The sequence below is a fragment of the Asterias amurensis genome, chromosome 16 (assembly GCF_032118995.1).
Source record: "Asterias amurensis chromosome 16, ASM3211899v1".
Taxonomy (NCBI): Eukaryota; Metazoa; Echinodermata; class Asteroidea; order Forcipulatida; family Asteriidae; genus Asterias; species Asterias amurensis.
This window is the reverse complement of record NC_092663.1, coordinates 1,253,272-1,265,680: the sequence shown is the minus strand read 5'-3', so window position 1 is coordinate 1,265,680 and position 12,409 is coordinate 1,253,272. Positions and strand designations below refer to the sequence as shown.

Genomic DNA, 12,409 nt, shown 5'->3' with positions numbered 1-12,409 from the left:
AAGATTTGATCAGTTTCACAATACTGTAGTAGTGTGTATACAGAGGCGTGATTATTCGATTCAACTCTGACCGGTTGTGTACAGTAATTCCGTTGCAATGTGGATTGATTTCACCATTGAACAGCACAAGTGACCTATCACATAACGTGGAGAGACTGACTTCCTTTACATAAGTATTCGGATACCCTTTTTTTGTTTTATCTAATAAGGTATCATAATGATCACAATATTAGACCGATACTGCTGCTTTCTTTCAAAGAGAAAGGATCCTTTCTCCGTGGTTCGTTATAGATCTTGATCTATGGTTAGTCAAGGCAGGTTCATTTATTAACGGGCACCTCTAGGAGGGAACATTCAAATTTCAAAGGGAACATTTCAAGGGGCATCAAGGCGATTGCCTGCCTCCGTTGCGTCTGTGGGGTATCAGGCCTGTACGGGGCACCAAGGCAATGATCAGGGGCATTGGTATTTTCCTCTGCTGTCACCGTGATTTATCAGGTCCACATGGGGCACCGAGGCAATTACCAGGGGGCACAGAGGCAACGACCAGGGGTACCAAGGTAATGATTAGGGGGCACAGAGGCAACGACCAGGGGTACCAAGGTAATGATTAGGGGCATGGAGGCGATTGCCTTGATGAAGCATCAACCATTATACGATGGTTTAAACATGGATGACAAATTAGACAAGGTGTACTCTTGTACGGATTTGTTTGCTGTTGTAGATCATGCACCTACATTACAATTAAATATTGTGTAGGTATTCATTTTGAATGTATTTAGTTTGTATGAAGTTTTACTTAGCATATGACATAAAAAAACCATCGTCCTCTCCTGTTGTGTAAGACGTTGTTGTCCCAGACTGTTAAAAATGGAAGAACCATACAACAAGGACCAAACCTTTAGTCATGCAGTAGGCTCACAATAATGTGTGTTGTCCCTCAGCCTAGCTAGCTGAGGCAGTTGCTTTTGTCCCTTAACCACATTGACAATCAGTGCCAAAATAAGTCAGTTAAAATATGACTCTCCACTTCCGTGTGTCAAGTTCATGAGCATGACCAGTCGTGTTTTCTTTTCAATAGAGGAAGCTTTATGGACAGGGTATTATTAGGTAACCTCTTCCTTGGTAGAAGGGGTAAAGAAAAAGTCCGTGTTTCGCTTAAGGGTTTAGCGTGTTTTACCCCTCGGGCTGGCGGGGCGGAAGGCTATTATTCACCCACGGACCCGAGGGAGTATGTGGCGGTGAATGTTGTGCAACACCTTGTCAGCAAACATCCGTGCACGTGGAGTAGATTGTTCGATGTCTGGTCACAGACTCTCATTGGTGTAGTCTGGTATACTGCACACATTGCCATCTGATTAGCTCAGGATATGTTGTGTCTGTTAGCGATGGAAGTGTTAGAGCTCAACTGTCTTTAAGAGGGGCGGGGCAAGCTACGATAAAGAGGGTCCAAATTGTGACAATCAGACAAATATCTTAATTTGTATGAATTACTATTGAGCCTTGAAGAAAAAATGTTGCTAACTATTTTCTGCGTTTATGCCTTAGGTCATTTTGGTTGATAAGCAGTTTGTAAAAAACTAAGTCTACAACATGTTGTAGTTCTCATTTTTTGGATGCCATTGACTCGTTTCAGATACATTAATTTATTCATGCCATGGATTCCAATGTGTTACGTTGTGGTATATTGGGTCTTTATTGATCCATATGTCTATGTTGTTCTCTTTATTCGTATTCTGTAAATTCCTGTGAATCTTTGAGCCATGGTCTTATACGGGTCTTTAAGATGGAATTCCTTGAGTGGAAAGGTGACAATGAAGACGCTGGACAAGCATCCACCTGTTTCCTTCATTTTCTTCCGCAATGATCTGTTTGTGTGTGCCATTTTAGTTTAGTCCACTACTAGAGTACATCAAGTACTCTAATAACGGTTTGGTTGAACCAAATGGGAGTAACCATTTAAACCATGATTGAACCGCCATTGAGGGAGTAGGAGAATTATACAACTGACAACGCCTATGCTCAGTGGATAGCCACCGGGCAAATTTTTGCGAACCTTGGCGTGATCAAAGGATCAAAGACCTCTAAATGGCCAGACACAGATAAGCAAAACACAAGATTTTAACGCATTTGAAATTCGTAAGTTTGAAACCAACAACTCTTCTCTAAACTTTATTTTTTTGAATGACTATTTGATTAGTTGTTGTACATCTTTTTTGTGGAAGTCCAACTGTATTCACAATGTGTTAAAATTCCTACAGAAAAGGAAAATGTTTGTATCCTTATTCCATAGGCCAACGAATTATAGACCGTTACTCTGACATTTTTGAAGACAGACGGAAAAACAATTTGACAACTGTTGGATATAGATACTGCCACATGGAATGTTTTTGTATAGGGTTCAACACTTGATAAAGCTTGACCATAATGTCGGAACTGGCCTGATTTATATTTATAAGAATACATGTTTTTTTTATTCTAAATCCAAATTATGTTGTCAACCATCGTGAGCTGTGATGTTTCTCTAACTCTTAACTTGGTGTGACAAGAAATAATTAATTAGATGTACTTTTATCGTTGACAGGGGTCTGGTTGTGTACACATCTTTTGATGACAGTCTGCATACTTTTGCATAACCTTGACAGCCACTGTTCAACTTGTAGTACTTATGTAAATAATTTCAAATTAAAATAAATCAATAACTTAAAAATCATGTTATGAATATGAAACGGACACCTTCAGTTATTCTTTCCAAAATCATTTATTTACAAACCCAAAAAACAAGTCTTTTTTGGAAGCAATCGGTAAAAATCACACTCTCTTAATAACGCTGATATCATACAATCATCAATTTACCAAAGGGTTTTTAAGGGGTTGCTCTGTGACCTTTAACACACTAAATTATAATTTGCATGCAATTTGCATACTATTTGCATGAAATCAATTTGCATAAATTAACATACAAGGAGTAAGAACGAGTTGTTTGGTGTCAAATCAGTTGCTATCAATTTTAAATAATAGATACAGAAATTTAAAGATCGGAGGTCAAAGCTTTCCATTATCTAAGCGTGTCTTAATCATAAATTATATTGTTAAACTCAATCATTTGCAATATAAGTTGCAATTTGAAAAATTATATCAAAATCAAGGGTTTTACAATGATCTCTTACAACTTGATTCTCTTAAATCTAAAAGTGGTATACTAACATCTAATAACAGTTCAGAACTTCAGAGCCATTTACGGTAAGAACTTTGGAAGAACTTTTTTACAGAGTTGTTTATGATAAGCATCACACTTGAAACGTGCTAAGCTGACTGACATTTCCACAGTTAGTTTTCACTAAGTTGCTTACTGTAATTGACCCTTTCAGTGAAGAAAGAAAACTGGCAAGAAAGAACGGTTGTAGCCTCATGCACATTTGTTTCAGACATGACACATCGAGATAAAAGAATAATTGATAAGAAATGGACTTTCAACGACAACTAAAAACTAACTACAAACTGACAATTAAAAGTGTATGAAATGACACTGATACATATTGATTAACAGAAACGAATGACACGTCAAAATTAGTGATTTATCTTATCTTAATTTATGAAGAATCAACTGATTTTGTAACTATAAATTTGACGTCGGCTGTTTTTGAAAGATGGCAACATGTTAAAGGCAAATTATACCTTTGTTTTTTTTAACCGCTCGATTATTTGATTGTATACATTATATGTAGAGATGTAAAGGTGGTTGCTATTTAGAGATTTCGCAGAAAGTCCGGAGCACGGAGTGAACAGGGCCCAATTTCACGGAGCTGCTTAAGCACAAAATTTTGCTTAAGCAAAAAAAAAATCCTTGCTCAGTAAAATCAAACTACCGGCCAAGACTCCACTCAATTGTTAATGCTAAGTAAGCAGCAGCTAAAAACCAGTTACAAGCAAGGTTTGGCCATCCAGTAACATGTGTAAAATAAGCAAAATATTTCCATGCTTAAGCAATTTCTTTTGCTTAAGCAGCTCCATGAAATTAAGCTCAGTTCGTAAATAGAACACACAGTCTTAGATGCGTTACTGACAGAAACGCTTCTCATTTCCTAATGCAAACTAGCAAGTAGATCTGCTTTTTGGAGCCTTTATGCAAATTTCTTCTTTATTTTTTGAATGGTAGATAAAGATGTCATCTGTGCTCATTGGTGTAAAATTACAGTATAATAAAACATAAGTTATATATTCTAACAAAGAATAAATTAAGGCGATAAAATTAGACGACTGTTCAATTTTAAGAGGACATCATTTTGAAATCATTGTTATTATTGCTTCAAGTGGGTTTCTTTAATAGGACTGTGTTTATTAATTAATTAATTTATTTAATTGTTTGATTTTGTTGTTCACTGAAACATTTTAGTATTTTATATATTTAGGTATTTATTTATTAATTTTCTATTTATATTTTACTTATTTATTATTTCTTTTGTTTATGTATTTACTTATTTATTTATTTAAATTTAGTTCAAACCTGGGAGACAAAAGACGACAATTTCATACAAAACAACAAACTACATCCCAAACGAGATAAGACTTTTGTCAGTCATGAATATAAAAAGTCAAAATGCCTTCACAAGAAACGAACATATTCTATCAGCTTAAATTACATCATAAAAATACTTAATTCTTAACCTTACTGTGGAATAGTCCAGTTAAGTTTCACTGGTACTCTTTCGTAGTCGCTGGTTCCCCGAGGCAATACATCTACGTCTACTTGAGATTTTGTCATACACCCCGAGATGAACGCAGGAAGAACACTAAAAATATTACGTAGTATTTTGTTTGTTTCCCGAAAAACACCAAACATGGCGCATATTCAAGTAATGGGAGACTTTTGGAACGCTAGGTGGCAGCAGACCTACCAGGTTAATCCATTGTTCTCGGTTTTGTGCCTGTGCTCAGAACTACGTAAACAAAGGAAATTTACCTAAGTCTGCTGCCACCTAGCGTTCCAAAGTCTTCAAAAGGCATGGGCAGAGTACAATTAGTGTATTCTGTTTGCCACATTACCTGATATGCAGATAGTTAACAGTTCAAAATCAAATTGTCTAACATATAACACAACTTTTCCATTACTTTAAAGTAACATCGTCACTCCTTGATTTATACACGAGCTATTGTAAGGTCCCATTGTTTTATGCCGTAACGATATTGCATTGAGAAAACCGAGGAAAATCATTCATTACATTGCAAACCATTCTCACAACCATCCTTCAAATAACGATAACTTTGCGATAAATTATTGCTAAACCATCAATATACAGAAAAGAACACAAATTAAGACTTCATAGATTTGCATAGACAATTTAGGAATTCAATTGACAAGGCAAATGATACGACCCAGAGTTTATGCCATTCCAACTTGGGAAGGTGTCCAAAACAAACCCAATTGAGGTTAGTTCTCTGTAATCCAGTTGATCCATACGAAGATGAAGCATATCATTCCAACTTGGGCGAAGATTTAAGAGTTCGGTTGCTTGAACACAAGTTCAAATGGTGGTGGGACACGCAACCATCTTCCTTTTAGTTTGAAGCTGCGTCCGAAGAAAAACCTCAAATGAAAAAAATAGTGTCCATCGTGCGAAATACAGAGATTGATGTCCATTGCGTGTTCTCATCCCTCTCTACCGTAATAAAGTTTATTGATATCCTCAACCGAATTACTAGAGTTTTTTTCAGCAGCATTACTTCTCTCATTTAAGCTACAAGCTCAAGTAGCCAGTCCTCTCTATTATGTCGAGTTGTCCAACTCTCTGATGTCGAGTTGTCCAACTCTCTGATGTCGAGTTGTCCGAACTCCATGTTTTATCAAAGCAGCTATTGACTTCAGTTGACCACTGTACATGTACATCTTAGTTTACGATCTGTAGAAATAGAAAACGAAATTGATATTAAGTTAGTTTCTCTTATACAACATTGTAAGCAAAGTGTGTGTTGTTCAGGTGCATAAGGTCCGTTAGTCCTGCGCTAAACGTCGCACTTTTGCCGAGTCGAAAGTAAACCCATTTCGTGAAAAACAAAATGTTGCCCACGCTCAGCAGCGTCCTGCTCGCAGGCACACCACCGCCCACTCCACCCATAACCAGTGGGCTCAGGGACGCGATACAACGGCCGGGGTCTTCCATAAAACCACGGTGTCAAAGTTACGATCCCCGTTAGGCAATAAAACCCGAAATGATGCAACCCCAAAACATGTCTGAATATAAATCTGTGTTGTGTAACATGTCATGAAAAGCAATCGACATTGACAAGTCATTTTGATGGTTTTGTTGGGGGCTGAAGGTCTGTCAGTCATCCTTAAATCTTCACTTCCTATAAGTAGGCCTCTTTAGTCTCGCGTCCGTAACATCTCTCTCCCGCGTCCGTAACCCTTTCCGCTCGCGTCCGCAGACAAAACACTATCCGTAACAACACACAGTATGAATAAATCATATTCCCCTCAGACAAAGAAGTAAATCAAGGGAATTCAACCGCGCCGGTCATCCCATTTCATTTCCTGTCCCGATTTAGATAAAACTTAAACCTCCTTTTATCGAATGAATATTTACGAGCAGGGCGAGAATTGGAAAGTGAACTTGATGATGGGGAGTTGATCCTGAACAGACAGGCTATATTTAGAAAGCTCGTAATATTAAAAGTTGTCCACTTCACTTTCGTTGTCTCACAAAGTGCACGTACACCAATCATGTTTACATATGTTATATCAAAATATAAAGAAACACAATTTTACTTGCAGGTCGAGCTGTCTCATAAGACTCCTTATACGTGAATGTGTATTATATAAGCTAATTAATGATAATACGACTGTTGCTGAATAGTGACTTGTATCAACCACAGCGACATTACTTCAATTCAATACTGATTTCATTGTATCACTCATGCATCTGCGTGATCTCTTTAGTTAGTTTGGGACGAAGGTTAAACGACAACCTTCTTTCCAAACTTCGTTCTGGTCACACAAATTTGAAGGAAAGAATACCAGCGTGAAAGGAGTGCGAATATTGTTTAGTTTAAATCTAGGCCTCCTACAGCCTACAAATAGTTTGATGTCTCAGAATCGTTTTAAAATGGCTATCAAAATGTCAATAGCTGTAGCCTTGCTGTTTTATATTACCCGAATGAAAACTGTACTATCTTCATGTAATTAAAATCATAACTCAAGAAAATTCAAATCCTGGCTCATGTTTCACGCACGAGTCTTGGGGCTGACAACAGTACTAACCGCACAAACAAAATTGCCAATGATACGGCCCGCGTGATTGGTCAATCCCTACCAGTTGATTGACGACTGAGCCAATAACTAATCAAGTTAAAGAAACCCAATTACCCTCTGACCCCCTTTCTATTGCGCGGAATTTATTGCGAATAAAAAAGAACCGATTATAAATAATGTGTCCATAAATTTAACCAATTCCCACCATTAGGGTGAGGATAAAGTGCGCCGAATACCACAGTCTGCCCTCAAAACGGCCCCCATTCATAAGTGTTTAATGCATGAGTTCAAATTGAACAGGAAAAGTTAAATTGAGAAGAACCTTCGGGGAGTGATAAACATTATTCTTGAAAAATGTTTTTTTTTGAGGGATGGTTTAATTTAAGAAGGACCGTCTGTCTGCCCAGCGCTGTGTTCGGGTCGCCAAAGTTAATGTACATCATAAATTGCTAGAATGGAACACACACATCGTGACAGCTTTGTAGGAAAAAATGATTAACTGTTTTTGGACTATTTTTGTGTTTTTATGGTTATTATGATGTCTTTGTTATGAATGGGGCTGGCTGAATGTTGATTGGGTGTTTGAAGCAGTGGTATTTTTGCACCACCCAGTATTATAACATGTTAACCCTAAGATATCCTAAATTAGGATGGGTTCAATGCGTCCTACGTCTATGAATACGGAACTTAAATCGACCGAAGTCCTAAGATTAATCCTAAGTTAGGAAGAGTTTGGAGAAGTCGAAGGCTGGTCCCCTTCGTGCGGTACAGCTTTCAATAGTTTCAATCTATGGGGCCAGTCTATTTCCATCCACGACTCTCTACGAATCCAGTAGAATTTAAACCTCTATTGACCATTTTACAGGTCAAGTCATAGATCGAGGGTTTCCAGTGTTCGTCCTTCAACATTAAACCAGGTTGTGGTTAACTTTATGGTTAGGATTGGGGTTTATGTATGTTAATGTTGAGACCATTGTCTGGTACCCCATGTGCATTACTGATTTCAAAGCCACAGTCCCTCTATGGGGACAGATGATTTTCCTCCAAGCCTCTATATAAATCCAGTAGGAACTAAAGCCCATCTCTATTGACCATTTTACAGGTCAAGTCACAGATCTATGAAGTCTTCATTGTTCGTCCTTCAATCATGGAGCAAGGACCACATCAAGAACCAACCCATCATACATGGTCCCAAGCCTGAGAAACCCATCAGCATATCACCCACAGGTACGTACGTGACATGCTTGGAGTGCCAATCGCCATGCAACCAACATTTACTCTGCTGGATACTCATTACGATTGTCTACATCAGTAATTGTGACGATGCCGAGGGGATAGTGAACCCGTTGGCGATGCATTTAAAGTGGTTAGAATCCCTTCCCAAGGATAAGAAATGGGAGGACTCTCTATATCCCAATCATCGTCTTAAAGACGTATGGCCTCTTAAAGTCTTTATTCATCAAATTCAAAGTATTATGTCTGCCGCCTTTTCACGACGCTCTTTTATTGGAAATACCATTGCTCTAATAAATCTAAATGTTCAAACGAGTAAGATATGGAACAGACTATATCACCATCAACGTCTTAAAGACGCATGGCCTCTTTAATAGTCCCTACTCATCAAATTCAAAACTATGTCTTGGCAGCCATTTCACGAAGTATGGACATACACTCTCTGTTGTAAATACAAATGTTTGAAGGAATAAGAAATGGGAGGACTCTATCCCCATCAACGTCTTAAAGATGTATGTCCTCTTAGTATAAGAGTCCCTACTAATTAAATTCAATCAGCCTATTTGAGATTATATCATATTAAGAGTGCACTATTTGGTTTGGGTGTATTCAGACAAACTTCGCCAACTTTCCAGGGTCGTCACTTTTGTAAGTACACCACAACTTGTGAGGTTAAAGATTTGACCTAAGATTGGAAAATGAACTGTGAGTAATACTTTTGCGGGAGACTTCATCAACTTTTTACATGATCACTTTTATAATTACTCCATAAATTGGATTGAAGATCTGTCATCTTGACTTTCTACATTGGCAAATGAACGTTGAGTTACTCTTTGACATATGGATAGGGGGTTGGAGTCGCGTAACCAGACTCCCATAGTAGTTATAAATAATGCAATTATGCATCTGCGCTTGGGTTGTAAACCATAAAGTTAGGCAAATTGCTTAAGATGCTCTGCGCGCACGTGTGCATTCCCGTGCGGTCTTGTAGACGGTATTATTACCCATTGCTCCGTGATATAAAAATGAAGTCTGCAGAGAATTGAAGTTGTTACGATGCTGTCAATTCAAGTCAATTCAAGTCAATTATATACCAGCAACATTTCGGTATTGCCTTCAAAGGGGATTGAATACACCGACCCAGATTATAGGTAACTAGTCTTCGTCTCGGGCCGCGTAGATCACATTTCAATGAAATTATCCCTCGTTTAGAGTTTGGCCCATATTCCTCGGTCTGTGGGTCCCGTGTTGTGACCGGGAGACCTAGATTCAAGTGACCGCTCGGTGGATGGCATCTGGCTCGCTCCTTGCTCTACGCATGGAGGAAGAAAAATGCTCTACGAGACATTTGCATCTTATGTGCACCGTGATGCGAAGCTTACACGACCGGCAGGTTTATGTGCTTCAATGGCTACCAGTTATTTAAAGGGCAGCCCTAATACTTCACTGAGGCAACAAATGAGAATGATTCCATGTCCCCTGGTCATTGCCTTGGGGCCCTTGAAATGCTCCAAAAAATATAACTTAACAATTTCCCCATAGTTTGCACTGTACAATGAGAAAATGTCTTAATGCCCTTGCCTTTAAAAACAAAAGCATACCATTTTTAAACGAAATGTTTAGAAGAGTATACGTCTTGAAGCATTATACTTCAAGGGGATTGCCTCCATGTCCCCTTGTCATTGCCTTGGTGCCCTTGAAATGCTCCAATAGAAATGTACATTGTGCTCCTCGTTCAAAAACGAAGCATATTCGATAACGATACCACACTTTCTCTGTTCTTGTGCCATTTTTTCCTAAGCGAAATGTTTGGAAGAATCTACGTCATATAAACAATTCCTTTTCCTTAAGAAGGCAGTTGAGGCATCCTTGTGTTTATGTACATAATTTGACCTTTAACCTAAGAGATTTGTCAGCATACTGATCATCTGACGTCACTGTACCATTTTCTCCTTGTGATTGTTTGTGTGCCTCCTAAAGTCAACACATGATGGTCACGTGATGCATTGTTGTTTACATGAAATAGGCTCCCAGGCTTCCCGTGGTAGGAAACGGTCACCCGTTAGGCATATAGGGCCTATATACACCAATGTTATGAATCAAAGAACTTTATTTTGGTATGAACTATTCGCTATCAAATATTTTCAACTTTCGATTCGGCTGGTTTAACCATATAGTTCACACAAATAGTCCCTCTTTACACATTGTAGTTTCAAAATATGTATTCATTCAAAAATAATGATGTGTATTAAAAACTGTTTTAAGCAATAAGCACTTTTGAGATAATGGTGGACACAATACTACATGACACTATTAAATCTCCCGCAAAAGACTGCCCGGCCCGTATATTGCCCAGATATTGATGTCTCTTTCCGTTATGGGGCCCCGGGGCAATGTTTATGCCAGCTCCGCCCATAGTTTCCCCTGGCCAGTCCCTAAGCTTGTTTTGGGTTGAGAGACTTCAACGTCTTGGTGGTGAGTTCTTGTACAGTCATGGCTGTGATAAATCCCACGTCCAAGTGTTTTTGAAACAGTCCAGAAACGCTAGTTTGACAGACACTATAAAATGGCAAATATATATCCTGTTTCACACAGCTAGGTAATTCCTCAATGGGTTGGAACCGTTGTGCAAAACTGGATCATGTTATTACCACAAATTATGACAAGGCTCCACACCTTAAAGGCACTGGACACTATTGGTAATTACTCAAAATAATTGTTAGCATAAAAACTTACTTGGACACGAGCAATGGAGAATTACTGTTGATGGTATGAAACATTGCGAGAAACGGCTCTCTCTGAAGTAACATAGTTTTTGAAAAAGAAAGTAATGTCTCACTCAAATATTTGAGTTGAACTCGAAACCTCAGCTGAGGTCTCGAATTCAAGCATTGCCTCCATGGCCCTGGTCATTGCCTTAGTGCCCTTAAAATGCTACAGAGGAAATTTACAATTTCTTCATAGGGTGCCCTTTAGGAGAAAAATGCCTTGGTGCCCTTGCCCTTTCAAAAACGAAGCATCCAGGGTGTTATGATGTTTGATAAAATCGCAGCTATGTTTAGAGTCATTTTGGTACCCCCATTTATATCATCACAGTTTGACACTTTTTCATGGACATACCTAGGCAAAATGAGTGTTTTGGTAAAACAAATATCACTTACAATAAAAACAATGGGTTGTCACCAAATATCAAACACAATTGTGTTACTTCTGCACAGAACTTTTGTGACACACCCATGGGACTTGAAGATAATCATCTTCAACTGTCTAAACGTCCCGATCCATTACAGACACACGTTAAATTAATTGTCAACCCCCCTGTTATACAAATCCTGTGAAATCATTGTCTGAAGTTATGACACATTTTCTTTAACACGGTTACGAGGTTGTGTGACCGTGTCATATCTGGGTCAATCCACTCCTATGACTTCCGGTTCAAAATGGCGGCGTCCAATTGGATACAATTGATGAGTAAAGGGTGTTCCCGGTGTGGGATTGTTACTCTGGGTCTCAGGTGCGTGCAAGTGTACCATGTTCACCACTGGGGACGAGTCAGTATCCTCTTTGTTATAGCATGTCAATCAAAACAGAAGGATTTGAATGAAGTGTGTCCATGTCATTGGTAGCCTATGAATATATAATGTTGTGTATCTGAAGTGAGAGTCATCGCTTACAATGTATGAAACATTTGGTCAAAATTTTAGGTCTCTTGAAATGATTGCATTTCAACCTTTGGGTAATCCTTGTGAGTGGATTTCACAAAGAGTTGAGACTAGTCTCATCTCAAGTACTCGTCCTAACTCAGGGGTGGATTTCACAAAGAGTTAGGACTAGTCTTATCTCGAGTTAGGACCAGTTACTCGTCCTAACTTAGGACTATCCATGCAATTTGTATATCTCCTAGTCCTAGTCCTAACTCAGGGGTGG

General features: G+C 38.6%; 1 protein-coding gene across 1 annotated transcript in view; it reads right to left on the bottom strand.

Moving 5' to 3' along the window:
• Positions 1-2,769: 2,769 nt before the first annotated feature.
• The window catches only part of LOC139949019 (uncharacterized), a 59,456-nt gene continuing 49,816 nt past the window's right edge, over positions 2,770-12,409 (bottom strand). The window contains exon 3 of the mRNA XM_071947410.1: positions 2,770-5,900. The gene's annotated coding sequence lies outside the window, so the exon portion shown is untranslated. The remainder of the gene's footprint in view (positions 5,901-12,409) is intronic.